Raw genomic sequence first — 12,693 nt, forward strand, 5'->3', positions numbered from 1 at the left:
GAACACCTAGGTACTCCCCTCACCAACAAAGGTGCTCTGAATCTAGACACGGAGATCACCCACACTTTGAACTTATGTGCCCCCTTAATCAAATCTAAATCCATAAAAAGAACCACCTCTGAAAAATGGTATACCTCAGAAATCAAAACACGTACAAAGAAATGCAAAATCAAGGCGGAGTAAGCAGAGCGGCTAGCGCCTTTCTAAACACTGCGAATATTTTAATTGTAAAATCGTGACTACAACGTTTTACATTGTTTTAAAATTTAACTCGCACATGTTGTCACTATTTTGATTGTAACCCGAACGCGCACAATTGATTGCAGAATTGTACGTTTGTCTTACCTGACACCCTAATCCCTGGTCCGCCGCGGGAAGTCCCGTTTGAAGCGGAGGGATAATAGGGTTGCTCAAGAATCCATCTGTCACTTAGCCGCCATCTTAGGTGTGGCGTGACTAGTAGGACGCGATCTAGCTGTCGCGACTTCCGCCCCACGAGCCCTACGAGCCTATTTAGCCCTATGCTCTTCCGGAAGTGCAGCGGGCGCGCCGGCAGCGCGCCAAAGGCGCGCAGTAGGCAAGCCCGTCTGCGCCCGTCCGCGCCGGGCCAGCGCCCAGGGCCCTAGCCCCTGCCCAAAACCCACTAGCTCATATGAAACATGTCTACTCCAAAGAAACGCTTATTAACCTAAGACGCAACGATTTTGAACATCTGGCTAAACCCTCTGACAGAGGCATGCCGTACACTCGCAAATGCGGACTGTGCGGCTACACAATACCTTATCTCGCATCCAGCGAACCCAATACTATACCCAGGGCAACTTCTCTCTACCCCCTGCTCCACCCCCGCACTGGTGTTTTAAACCGAATATCAAATCCTTAAAAAACATACTTCTAAATGTCAGGTCAATGCCAAAACACAAATATGAAATTGAATCCCTCATCTCAAACAACGAGATCGATCTGGCCTTCCTGACTGAAACGTGGGCCACAGATTCATCTGGGCCAGACTGGAACATCGCAGTACCCACAGATTACTCTGTGGCACATGTGGACAGACAGGGAACCACTGGTAGAGGGGTAGCCATCATTCACCGGTCTATCTTTAAACTACACATTCTCCATCAGCCGGGACTAGAAGCAGAGGCTATATCTTTTTCGGTCAAATATAACAACCAACTTATATTTACCGGACTTCTGATATACCGACCCCCAGGACCCAGAGGTCCATTTACCAATGCCCTTCTAACCTTCCTGGAGTCCACATCAGACCATCCCACCTTTACTGTTCTGGGAGATTTTAATTTTCACCTCGAAGACAATAACTCCAATGAAACCACCACCCTTATAGATAACTTCCATAGCTACGGACTAACCCAACTAAGGGCTGGACCAACCCACACAGCTGGTCATACGCTAGATTCAATTTTTACCAATAACCACCACATCCAGATCACCTCCACTACGCCTCTCCCCTGGTCCGATCACGCTGTAATAAACTTCAACCTTGCATTTACGTTGACAAATGCAAGGAGAAAGGACCTTGTACTTCCGACTAAATCCCGTCCATGGAAAAAATTAGAAGCTACATCCCTAGCAAATACACTCAGCAGGGATCTATCCACTTTAGCTAGCACGGACAGTAACGATGGAGCCCGCAAATTTAACACCTGGCTCACACAGGCAATGGACAAGCTAGCCCCGGAAGAATCCAAAAAACCTAAGATTCGTTCAGCAACCTCACAATGGTACACCCCTGAGGTTAAATTGATAAAACTGAAATGCAGGAGGGCCGAGAGGCTGTGGCGAAATGACTACAGTTCCCAGTCTAGAAAGGAGTATACGGCCACTCTACATGATTATAAGCTCGCTATAGAGCAAGCTAAGGCTGCTTTCTATACAAAGAAAATCCAAGAGTCCGCAAACTCCTCAAAGGAATTATTTAAAACCATCACACACCTAGCTAAAAGCCGCAGAGAAACCATTTTTAAGCCTCACCGAGATTTTGTGGAAACTATAGCAAAATTCTTTCAGCAGAAAGTCCAGACAGTCTATGATGACCTTCGCTTGCTTCCCACGTGTGAAGAGGTCCCCCATGAAATAGACCAACAGCTATCAGTTCCAGAATTCCCCAAATTCTCCCAGCTTAGCTACGATCAGGTTGCCACCTTGCTCCTGCAGACTAAATCTGAGTCACCGCTAGACCCATGTCCCCCTCACATCCTACATTTGGTCCCTGAAACTATCAGCTTAGCCTTAACTCCCCTCCTTAACACTGCAATTAACTCCGGCCAATTTCCCAGCAGTTGGAGGAAGGCGTGTATCAGGCCCATCCTTAAAAAGGAGACCCTGGATCCTAAGGAAGCTAAACATTACCGTCCTATATCGTGTTTGCCCCTTCCTGCTAAAATTCTTGAAACTGCAATGAATCAAGAACTTACCAAACACCTTGAAGACAGCCACCTATTAGACCTCACACAACATGGTTTCAGGGCCTGTCACTCAACGGAAACTGCTCTGATTATAGCATCTGATGACATTCGTCAAACCATGGACAAGGGAGGCAGAGCCGCTCTGATCTTATTGGATCTGACAGCGGCGTTTGACACCGTTAATCATGACGTCCTTGTAAATAGACTAACAATGATGGGCATTACACATACCGCCCTAAAATTGCTTCATTCCTTTTTAGAGGCACGCATTCATCAAATTCACTGGGATGGTCTCCTTTCTAAGGAGTTCCTTCTACCATGTGGAGTCCCTCAGGGTTCGGCTTTGTCACCAACCCTTTTTAATCTCTATGTCAATCCCCTAGCTGCACTGATAAAAACCCATGGCCTGCATTTAGTCTCTTATGCCGACGACACCCAACTGGTGGTCTCACTGGCGCACACAGTAGAAGCCACAGCCACCAGTTTCAGGAACTGTATATCGGATGTTAAGTTATGGATGAACGCTCACTTCCTCAAACTTAACACTGGAAAAACGGAGGTCATCGAGTTTGGCCAAAAACCCTCCATTTGGAACGATCTATGGTGGCCCTCTGAAGCTGGCACCTGCCCGACTCCGGCCGACAAGGTCAGAAACCTCGGTTTCATAATGGATAAGGACCTTTCCTGCACAGCCCAAATAAACCAGGTCACATCGGGTTGTTTCTTTACACTTAAGGTCCTTCGAAAAATCCTGCCCAACATCCCTTTCCCCCTGAGGAAGACAGTGGTGGCAGCTCTGATCATGTCCAGGGTAGATTACTGTAACGCCCTGTACATAGGGGCCGGAGAAAAACAACTTAACCGCCTCCAGTCAATTCAAAATGCTGCGGCCAGAGTACTGCTTAACCTCCCTAAACGACATCCCACTTCTAAAGCAATTAGTGAACTACATTGGCTTCCGGTCAGGAGAAGAATTCAATTCAAGGTCATGTGCCTGGCCCACAAATCCCTTTATGGGCAGACCTCCAAACAGCTCTCTAATCTCCTTTCCCCGTACATACCTGAGCGTTCACTCAGATCCAGTTCCCAAAATCTACTGTGCATTCCTAGGACTAGGAGAGTCCGTTGGGGCGGCAGATCTTTCTCCCATCAAGTCCCAAAGCTCTGGAACAGTTTACCATACTTGCTTCGTTCCGAAAAGAGCATAGCGAAGTTTAGAAAGGCACTGAAGACCTGGCTTTTTGTGCTGCCCTAATTCCAACTTCTCTCTCTCCGTCCCACAGCGCCAAGACGCCTCGGCATAAGAGCGCTCTAAAAATAATTCAGTCTGTCAGTCAGTCAGTCAGTCAAGGAACACACCTGGAGAATGTCCCGACTAGATGCTGAAAAGTTAATCTACAAAACTGTTCTCAAAACTTACAATCATGCCATACAAAAAAGGCAAAAAGGACACACTATGCACAAAGAATCAACGAAAATAGCAACTCAACCAAAGAGCTATATAAAACCGTAAAAGAACTGTGTAAACCCGCCTGCATGTCCCAAACATTGCACCGTTCAACAGAAAACTGTGAAATTGATGAGTAATTTTTTCACAGATAAAGTAGAGAAAATCTACTCAACATTGGACCTAAACACCCCAGTGGCCCCCACTAGCAGGGGAAAATCAGACCCCCCCCTTGAATAATTACACCCAACTAAATAGCTTCACCCCAATTTCAGAAGCAGAAGTTGCCAGAACCATGAACGATATCAAATCTGGATCCCCCCTTGAATCCTGCCCACATTTTATTTTAACCGCATCGCTGCGGCGGCTATTCCGCCACAGCGCTAAGGGGGCGGGGCGGCCGCGCGGAGACCGCATGCTGGTGACGGAACCAATCCGTCACCAGCCGCGGTTGCGCTGTGCTCATGACGGAGCGGATCTGTCATGGCCCCGCCTGCTCAATAGAACGCCCTGCGCAGGCGCGGAATTCGCACCGCGCAGGCGCGGCGGCCGGGCCATGACGGAACCGCTCCGTCATCAGCACAGCGCCACCGCAGCTGATGACGGAGCGGTTCCGTCATCAGCATAGAAAGGGTTAAGACAGATCATACCCTCCCTCGCCCCAGCTATCAAGCAGCTTTTCAACAACTCCCTAGAAGCAGCAACTCTCCCGGAAACAAGCGATTGTGACCCCGCTGCTAAAAAAAGCAGGTACAGATGTGACAAACCCGGTCAACTACAGACCCATATCTCAACTCCTGTATCTCTCCAAAGTGTTGGTGGAGCTGATTAATAGACAGCTATCCAAATACCTAGAATACAACAACCTACTGGACCCCTACTGGAAAAAGGGATAAATGGAAAAGCCCTTGAATGGCTCAGTTCTTTTCTGTGCAACAGAACCCAAACGGTCCAGCTAGGAGCCTTCTCATCTAAACAGAAACAACTGAAATGTGGTCTCCCGCAGGGAGCATCCCTCAGCCCCACGCTGTTCAACGCCTATGTCTCACCTCTGGCACAAATTGGGACAAAATTGGGCTTTGGGGTTTGCTCCTATGCGGATGATACACAACTTACAATCACCATAGGGAAGGGGCATGAAGACACCAAAACTAAACTTACTAGCTGCCTTACCGAAATGGCTGACTGGATGGTAGACCACTGCCTAAAGCTAAATGCAGACAAAACCGAAATCCTGCTTCTCGGAGAAGCCAAACACATCTGGGACTCTTCCTGATGGCCCTCCTCTTTAGGAGACGCCCCCACACCCAAGCACTGTGCCAAAAACCCATGTGTAACTATTGACGACACACTATCTATGCAGGCCCACGTACGAACTCTATTTGGGAAAAGCTTCACCACCCTGAAACTCCTAAAAAGGTTATTCCTGTGGATCCCCCTGGAAAGCAGGAACACAGTCACACAGGCCCTGCTAGTCAGCAGGTTCGACTATGGCAATGTCCTTTTCGTGGGCATGCCAGACTACCTATTTAAACGTTTACAGGTGTTGCAGAATGCTGTAGAAAAACTAGTGTGCAACAAAGGCAAACACAGTTAAGCAAAGGACTGCCTAAAGCAACTCCACTGGCTGCCCATGCGTCAAAGAGCCTGCTTCAAGGTCCTTGGTCATGCTCACAGGACACTCCATGACACAGGCCCCATGATCCTTCAGAACAAAATACACTTTTATATTCCCACTAGACCACTAAGATCGCAACAACTTGCTCTGGCCGAAACAAAAAAGATAAATAAGTCTAGAACAGGAGGCCGTACCTTTTCACATCTGGCAGCACGGCCTTGGAACGAGCTCCCAGTCGAACTTAAGTTGACTAAACAGTACAACGCCTTCAGGAGAAAACTCAAAACACACGTATTCCCTAAAGACTGATATCTGGCCCTCACCCACCTACTCACTACCGTAACCCTTAGCGCCGTGACATACCCTGGGATAAATGTTGATCTTTATAAATATATGAATAAATAAATAAATAAAATAAATAAATATAAATAAATATGGTCACCTTATTTGTCAGTCCAAGTAACTTCGGAAAATGCAGGCAGCAGCCTTTGATTAATGGTAAGGAGGCCATAGCATACAGGGACACAGGTGCCAGTGTCACTATGGTGGACCTTAATCAAATCAAACTTGGTGAGATTTAGGAAGTGATCAAAGTTAACAATGTCAGGGCTGATCATTACTTGCCAGTTGTTAATTTCAGCTGGGAAGGGTTCACAGGCGCTAAAAAAATTGTGGTTAGTTCAGACCTTCCTTTTGAATGCCTATTGGGCAATGATTTAGAATCTTCAGCATGGGCTGAAGTAGACCTAAGGACTCATGCAGCAATGCTGGGCATCTCTGCAGATGTGTTTGCTGCGACTAGGTCACAGGCCAAACAGACATCCACTGAACAGGCCTTGGATCCTGGAAGAATGGACCAGGAGGGGTAAGGCTGTGTCTTCCCCCCAGGCTCAGAAGGTCCCTGTGAAGGTACTGTCTCAGAGGAACTTATATCTGATCAGGTTGAGTTCTTGGGGACAGGGGGCCCTTCAGGTCAGATCTGAGCCAGGAGCAGCAAACCTGCCCCTCTCTTGAACCCCTCAGCCAGCAAGTTGCTGCTGAGGCTGATGAGAGTGCCAGTGGGTCCCACAGGATCTACTGGGATGAAGGACTCCTTTACTCAGAGGATAGAGACCCCAAGCCTGGTGTCACCAGGAGGTTGGCCATTTCTACCTCTGAAGTTTAAGGGCTTCCTACTGACACTGGCACATGACATCCCTTTAGCAGGACACATAGGCCAAAGTAAGACTTGGGACAGGCTTGTCCCTCACTTTCATTGGCCTCACAAGTCAGAGGACACAAAAGAGTTTTGTCACTCCTGACCCACCTGCCACAGATGGCTCTTCCTGACCAGGGGGAGGTGTGAACACCTCCAACCAACAAAGGCATTATCGACCTCAAAGTGCGCAGGCACTCTCCCCATGAGGACAGAACACTGTCCGGTGGTAGCAGGCTGGCTCAGGCCAGTTGGTGACCACACTAAGGATTGGTAGATTTTAGGGGACCCCTCTAAGGTGCACTCTGTGTGCAATTTTTAATAAATCGGACACTGCATCAGTGCAGGTTTATTATGCTGAGATGTTTGGTACCAAATATCCCATATTTCAGTGTTTCCTTCATGGAGCTGTGGCACTTGTAATGACGAGTGTCCAGCCAATGTACTTACTATAGAGCTTCAATGGTCACTTACAATATCCAGGAATCGACAAGGATATTGTAGGGGCATATCCAGGAATCGACAAGGATATTGTAGGGGCATATCTGCTCATGTAGATATGCCCTCTCAGGAGATATCCATAAAACATCATGCACTATAAGGCCTGCTAGAGCGGTGTCTTACCTACATCTCAGTAGAAAAAGGAAAATCCCTTGGTGGACAAAAACTTTCTTAAACTAATCTGTGTGCTCTTCACACAGATTGCAGCCCATGTATTAGAATGTACACCTAATACCAACACCATTGATTATAAGGTAAGTAAATACTATAATTTCTTTATTTTTTGTTAAAGTCAACATCCTAAACATTATAACAGTCAGTACTAAAAATTCATTGCCATTAAAAACATATGCAGTAATATTACATATACATCCAACAGTATCTCATCAATCAAGCAAAAAATATTATTCCATTAAAAAAAGTTTGAACCTAAACAATACTACACCTAAATTGCCCAAGCTAAATACTAATAGGCACTAGACCACAGGGAGAGACAAAAGACAGACACTATTTTTTGTCATGAAATCACACATCAGGGTTAACAATACTTCTTAGCTTTTCCTAAATATGCTCAATATTTCATATCTACAGGTTAGGCTATTTCCATTGATTGTGTACAATGAGGCGTCGATGGTTTATATACGATAGTTCATCTTTATCAAGACAGTTATATATGTCTCTCTTTTTATAGGCAGGGCTCGAAAAATCTGAACAATGGTACTAGTCCTGCAGGTCTAGTACCTTTAAAAGTCCCCTTGACCTAACAGTAACCTACTTCACCTAAGTCCCTGAAAGCAGAGCAAACGTGACAAGATAAAAAGATTTAAAGGCATCTTTATTGCTCATTTGGTTTGTGAGCAATAAAAAGGCCTTTAAATCTTGTTATCTTGTCACATTTGCTCCATTTTAAAAGAGGGAGAACAAGAGCTAGTATGTTTTCCTACTCGCCAGAAAAGGCGAGTAGGACCTAAAAAAAGCTCGACCTCATAAAATTTACCTCGAAATGCCAGCGGTCCTGTGGATTTGTCGAGCCCTGATAGGCACTGGTAGGTTGCCACTTTAGTTTGATTCCTGTAGAAAAACACAATTAAATAGTTGTTTTAGAAAACAAGGCAATCTCACATTGTCCCATTCTATACATTTCCTATTCAATATAGTTGTATGGACATATTCCAACTGCACATTATCTTGGGTGCACATTCCTCCTATACATTTCCTTTTTAGGTCTCGCCTGTCAATGCGCATGCGCATTGAGCAGAGCGAGACTATAGGGGCTTAAACAGAGCTTACCTACACTGGCGATTTGATGCAGTGCATGTGTAATTTTAACTCAATGCGCAAGCGCAATTAGTTAAAATGCGCGTGCACAGCATCAAATCGTCAGCTTGGTGCCGCCAGCAGCTCTTCCCGCCCCGCCCCCTGCTGCATCAAAGGCTTTGCGCTCTGCCTCAGCCCAGCCATTCTCCTCCCCTAATTACCCCCTGCTGCATCAATGGCTTTTTCACGGCCGGCCGGCCGTGCTTTCAGTTTCACGGCCGGCCGGCCGTGTCTTCTTTTCTTTTTTTCTATATATTTTCCCTTCTCTCCCATTCACTCATTACCTCTCTCGCCCTTTCACTCGTACTCTCGTTTTCCGTCTATATCTGTCTGTCAGCCCTCTTTCTTTCTATAGTTCACCCTCGTTCTTTCTCGCTCTCATATTTATACAACTTGCTCGCTCCTCTGATTCGTCCCCCACTCTGTCCCTTCTTTTTTCTCTCTCTCAAGATACCCCCTTCTCTCCTCGTATGTCGGTCTCTCTTCTTCTGTCCGTCTCTCCCCCCACCACCGCCTCTCTTGTCCTGCCCTCGGTTATGTAAGAAGCTCTCCTTCGGATACTTTTACTTGGACAGTACCGGCACTTCTTAGAAACAATCGGGTATTTATTTATTTATTTCATGCAATTGTATATTGTTCTATTTCAGAGGGGTGGGGTTTCTTATTTCCTCTCCCTCGCTCTTGACTTTGTTTGCCCCCTCGTCCTCCCTTTCTTGACCTCCGTCTTCAAGTGTATTGGTTGTAATTTATTCACGTTAATTAATGTTATTGTGGCTGCTATTTTCCACCTAACACTCCATCTAGGGAACAGCAGTAGTATTGCAGGCGTTACAGCAGCTTTCAAAAGGGGCATCTATCTTCGTACACTGAGCACACTTCGTCAGCTCCAGTATTTAAGGAATACTCCACTACAGTGCACCTCCCAATCGTCGCGACTCCAACTCTATTTCTACCCCTTTACATACAGTTTATGGTCCGATGGAGAAATTAATAAAGAACATTGCGGCTGCTATCAGAGAGTGGCAGCAGCAACTGGCAGCAAACCGCCTCACCACACTCCATCTAGGGACCAGCAGTAGTATTGCAGGCGTTACAGCAGCTTTCAAAAGGGGCATCTATCTTCGTACACTGAGCACACTTCGTCAGCTCCAGTATTTAAGGAATACTCCACTACAGTGCACCTCCCAATCGTCGAGACTCCAACTCTATTTCTACCCCTTTACATACAGTTTATGGTCCGATGGAAAAATTAATAAAGAACATTGCGGCTGCTATCAGAGAGTGGCAGCAGCAACTCGCAGAAAACCGCCTCACCCATAACTTGTTTTTTTGGATTTACTTTAAGCTAGTGCCTTTATAAATTACAATTACTTTCATTTAAGTATTAATTATTAGAAAAAAATTTAAAAGCCATTGTTATTTGTAAAATCAATTAATATTTCACCTCTGTTCTTGCATTTTCGTCATAATAAAATACACTGAACATATTCTTCACAAAAGTTATTTACAATAGTTTAAGCTATTGCTATTATAAATTACAAGAACTTTTATTTAAGTATTAATTATTTAAAAAAATTAAAAGCCATTTGTATTTGTTATATGAATACATGTAAGTCACGTACATACAAAACATGTTGCATTACAAATGCTATAGGTGGCGCATTTGAAAAAGTTAAAAGTATTGGCATTGTAAATGACAAAGATATTAATTTTGCTATTTTCAAGACCAACCCCAAAAGAAAATTGTCATTTACAAAACCAATAGCTCCAACTTTTCTAATGCGAGACCTATTGCATTTCCAATGCTTGTTAAACATAGTTGTATGAACATATTCCAACTACGCATTTCTTGGGTACACATTCCTCACTAGCTAGAAAACCATTCTTAAGGGATCTTGTCTCCTATCTTTATTTATACAATATTGTCACAACCATATTTGATTCGATCGTTCTGATAAATGGGCTGTATCCCTTTTATCTATTGGTCACCCGCTGTTCCATCCCAAAGGTCCCCTCTACGTATATCTGCTCTTTCACTAGATCCAGGGTAGCAGGAAAATGGGTTTGGTAATGGGGGCGAAAAGACCTGCCTGTACCATTGGAAACAATCTTGCAACTTATACTGGAAACATGCTTTGGAGGCACTACAGTAAAACAAATGTGGGTGACCTTATCTCATGTTAGTCATTCCTCTCATCAATATCCACAATGTCTTGGATTTTGGGACCATGACCTACGGGTTTCCGAAGGGTAAGTTATACTTCATTATTATTCTTTCCTTCCTTTTTAAAGTGGGCTAAACGCTGTTCTTTAAACAGACAGAAAATCATTACCTTAGCTTTCACGACACCTTGTGTATGTGTTTCTGATGTATTCGCTTCTTTAAGTACAGTACTATTAATATGTTCGATCCATTAAAAATCATTTAAAATCCGGCTCTCATCTAAAGAGAAATATATGTTTTAGTGCTAATTCTTAATAAACTACCAGATAGACCGAGTGTCTTTTGTCTATTGTTATCAACTCTATACCTACTTTAACCCCTTCGGTGCTCATGACGGAACGGTTCCGTCATGAGCGTCGGTTGAGCTGTGCTCATGACGGAACCGTTCCGTCATGAGCCCATAGGCTCAATGGAACGCTCAGCACAGCGCGAAAATTCACGCCGCGCTGAAGCGGTTAACCCCTTCAGTGCTGCCGTCGGCCATTGGGAGCTCTACCTCCGTAGTGCTGCGCGCGTCCAACGGCACTGGCGCTGAACGTTCGAAGCAAGAAACGGGTTAAAGCCACATTTGCGTGATGTCTTCTCAGTCTTTTAAATTTGCACCGCGGGGATAATCCTTTATCAGACAGATTCACTGCCACCTGGAGGCTATTTCTGTTAAAAAGGGGGCTCATTTCAGTTTGCCGTTTTGTTTGCACATCTCCACACTTGTTGGTAATCCCTAGGGGGAGCCATGCCTCACCTGTACACAAAGCCTGGGCCGGCCGTGGAGTCCCTGCCTTTGAGTGATATTTATCTCTCTTGCCCTCCGGGTGCTGTTGGTGCTTGCTCTAAGGAGAAGGAAGACAAGAGGAAATACTGGTGTTAGGGCGTTTAATTCCCCTTGGCATTATCTGACTAATATTGCTCTCCTTCCACGACGCTTCCCCTCCTTACCGTGAGTGCTGTCCTTTTCCCAAGCCGCCACAATGCTGGAGCCTTACCCTCTATGTTTACATCTATTCTTCTGTCCCCTCGGTGGCCCTTCGTGGAATAACTTCCGGGGCACCTCCTCTGTGCCCCTTAGTTCTGCCTATCGCGGCATTTCGCATTCATTTAGCTGCTTCCTAGGTTCACCCGGAAGTGCTTCGCACTGCGAGCGATTTTCAAGCCTCGCTTTCGTGCTAGTATAGCGAATCCCAAGACTCGCTTTCATGTCAGTGTGGCGCGTTCCAAACCTCGTTTTCACGCCTCTATGCCTCCTCCCGAATCTTTGGACAAAAATCATGCTGGTTTATTTATTCTGGGAATGCTTCTGAGCTTTATCTAGTTAAAGTGAAACGAAGTGGCTATACTACATTTTGTGCAGCCTAAATACAGTTTTGAAAATTATTATTTTTCTAGGAACAGCATTTACTTACCACCACTGTTTCGGGTGATTGCAAAAAGAACAAAATGAAACAAAATATGCTTATGAGGGAAGGGGCCACGGATCAGCATAGGCGGCTACACCCCCTCCTCATGAAGCTATGGCTCTGTGAAATAGGCCGCAGCTGAAGAGAGTTATGCAGAGCTGGGACAGCGCCCACTCACACCTGCTCTTCAGCCACAGGCGCTACAATAGAAACTCTCACCTCACCATTGCAAGGGATGGGGGCTGGCACAGAAGATGGGGCACTAAAAGGGGCCTTCCCTTTTTAAGAAGGAAAAGCTTTTGCAAAGGTACATGTACTAAATAGTGTTCTCTGCTAAGCAAAAGACAGGAGAAGGGAATGCTTGTAAATGGGCATTTGGGCACCTTTATGCGTCGGGTTGGAAACGTAGGGGCAGATTTATGATGACTGGCGCATCCCCAGGGATGCGCCAGTCATCCTGCGCCGCTGCTCCGCCACCCATGGTGCGCCGCATTTACAATGCGGCGCACCATGGGGCAAAAACGGCACAGATGCGTGACCCATCTGTGCCGTAAAGGTGGCGCAT

General features: G+C 45.6%; 1 protein-coding gene across 2 annotated transcripts in view; it reads right to left on the reverse strand.

The window, feature by feature from the left end:
* The window catches only part of LOC144807661 (uncharacterized), a 378,666-nt gene extending 366,877 nt beyond the window's left edge, over positions 1–11,789 (reverse strand). For both annotated transcript variants that reach the window (XM_078673292.1, XM_078673291.1), the window contains exons 1-3: positions 11,671–11,789; positions 11,477–11,564; positions 8,191–8,264 (exon numbers count right to left, since the gene is read on the reverse strand). The gene's annotated coding sequence lies outside the window, so the exon portion shown is untranslated. The remainder of the gene's footprint in view (positions 1–8,190; positions 8,265–11,476; positions 11,565–11,670) is intronic.
* Positions 11,790–12,693: the final 904 nt, after the last annotated feature.

This window comes from Lissotriton helveticus, chromosome 1_2 (genome assembly GCF_964261635.1).
Source record: "Lissotriton helveticus chromosome 1_2, aLisHel1.1, whole genome shotgun sequence".
In the NCBI taxonomy this organism is placed as follows: Eukaryota; Metazoa; Chordata; class Amphibia; order Caudata; family Salamandridae; genus Lissotriton; species Lissotriton helveticus.